This window comes from Molothrus ater, chromosome 2, assembly GCF_012460135.2.
Source record: "Molothrus ater isolate BHLD 08-10-18 breed brown headed cowbird chromosome 2, BPBGC_Mater_1.1, whole genome shotgun sequence".
Lineage (NCBI taxonomy): Eukaryota > Metazoa > Chordata > Aves > Passeriformes > Icteridae > Molothrus > Molothrus ater.
Genome location: NC_050479.2, coordinates 104,954,943 through 104,957,111, shown reverse-complemented (window position 1 = coordinate 104,957,111; position 2,169 = coordinate 104,954,943). Strand labels below are relative to the sequence as shown.

The window sequence follows — 2,169 nt, the reverse complement described above, 5'->3', positions numbered from 1 at the left end:
TGTAGTAGTGAATATACCAGTGGTGGTATGGGCCTCTCCATGGCAGAACCTCTGTTCCAGGTCACTGCAGGCCACTGACCTAACTTTCAAAGAGAACTTGACCAGGGTTGATGAGCATATGTGGGGCCTGATTTCCTGGGGGGAACTCCCATCACCAGCAAAGCACAGTGCTCTGCATGTGCAACGAGTTCATTTCTGCTGTGACAAAGCCATGGAGAGTGTCTGGGATGAGCAGAATCTTCACTGTCTCCCCAATGGACACAAGCAGGCACAGCAGCAATGCCTCTTGCTTGCTCCCTGCCCAGCCAGAGCTGCCAGGGACTTTCTGAGGCCATCTGAAATGGCCAGCATGGCCTGAGAGTGCAAAGGGAACGCAGGGAAGAGTCATCTTTGTAGCCAGCATGGTCTTCAGTGGCCGCCACACCAGGGGGACCATTGATAGAAGCACTGCTCACTGAGAATGGTGTGCCTTTGTTAAAAAAGGGGGGGGGGGGGGGGTTTCTAACAGTCCTTACTCCCAGCCAATCACAAATTCCCAACTAGTGCAATTCACCAATCCTACATGTCTGGTTGAGTTCAAGAAGAGTTGGCACAATCAAGATACTTGAACTGTCCAGTTTATTGGACAGGTTTGCTAAATGCACTAAGTAGAGGATTGATAATATATAGAAAATGCAATAACTATCTTACTATATGTAGTAAATGCACTATGTAATGGGTCTTAATATCTATAGTAAATGCACTAAGTAGAGGGTATACATGTGTACTATAAATGCACTAACTATGGGACATTGAATATGTACAGGTTCTGTCCAGAGGCCCCACAAACACAGCTCTGGGCACAAGCATCTCTTTCACTGGCCATGGATCAGCAGTTCTTTGAGCCCATGCAGCAGGCAAATGCACTCCTGCATGGCCTTCACATGGGCATCTGCATTGCTGGCCAGGTGTTGAAAGGGGTTCAGGGCTTCAGCCAGCCTCAAGTCAGAGGGCAAACAGATCTCCATAGGAAACCTCTCGTTGCCCATGACAAAGTGGTGCAGTCAATTTTTCTTCAGCAAGGAGTGGAGGTACTTCAAGATATCCATCAGCCGCTGCCCGAAATCCTTCCTGTGCCACTGAGTCAGGGGCACGGTGCTCAGGAGCTGCATCACTGTGGTCTTCAAGGTGTAGCTGGAAAAACCTACACGCGTTAGGCTGCCAGTGAGGAGCTGCAGGCACTTGCAGCGCCAGCTGTCCTGTGGGGGGCCTGCCTGGAAATGTGCCTAAAGGATTTTGCCTCTGCCACAGCATAAGTCTCAATCAACCTTGTGCTTGGCATGCCTACTGCTGATGGCTGGCTGCCCACAAAGATGGCTGAGTCTCCTTGCCGTAGTCCAAAGATCACCTCAGCCGTGAGGCTTTCCTTGTCTTTGCTTAGCTGAAATTTACAGCAGCGGCTTCAGGGCTGCAACATTAAATGCCAGTGGCAGGACTGAGGCAAAAGCAGCCAGGCTACTCTCACAAAGCGACAAAACCATGGGACAGTTTTCTCCACATCTAGGTAGGAGCCAGTGCAGAGGGTGTGCAGGAGGCTGGGCTCCTGTTTCCTTCTCAGCTCCTGCTCAGGGTGATGGAGGAAAAATAGCATGTCCTCTCCCAAATGCTCCCTCATGCAAGTGCACAGCAGCTCCACACGGACACAGAAGCTCCTCTAGGGCATCCCTGCAGTGTCCAGCTCCAGGTGGAAGGTGTGTCCTGGAGGGAGTCTCAGGGCTACAAGCACAGGATACACAACGTCGTGTGCACGGGGACTCCAGCGTTCAAAGGCGCTGCCCACTCCGATGGCTTCTTGTGGCACTGGGTAGAAACCGTCTGATAAGCCTTGCCTGAAGATCTCCATGAGTTTACCCTTCAGGTCAATCATCACTGAGGTTCTCAACCATGTTCTCAATGAGGTGCTCAACCAGATACGGAGCAGGCCACTGGACCACCTCCTCGAAAATGCTTTGATGGTTACTCTCGACATTGTGGTCTTGCTCTTCTTCCACATTTACATTGTTGCTTTTTATTTCTTCCCTTGCCACAACATTGTCCCCATCTTTGTCCACCAAGTTGCTGAAGGAGCTCTCCCTTGGGCCACTGCTGTCTGGATTACATCTCATTTTCTTGTGTCCAAACCGCAGTGCC

The 2,169-nt window shown here is 50.8% G+C and overlaps 1 pseudogene; it reads right to left on the bottom strand.

Moving 5' to 3' along the window:
* Positions 1 to 854: 854 nt before the first annotated feature.
* On the bottom strand, positions 855 to 1,882 carry LOC118685466 (inositol 1,4,5-trisphosphate receptor-interacting protein-like 1; annotated as a pseudogene).
* Between the last annotated feature and the right edge of the window lie 287 nt (positions 1,883 to 2,169).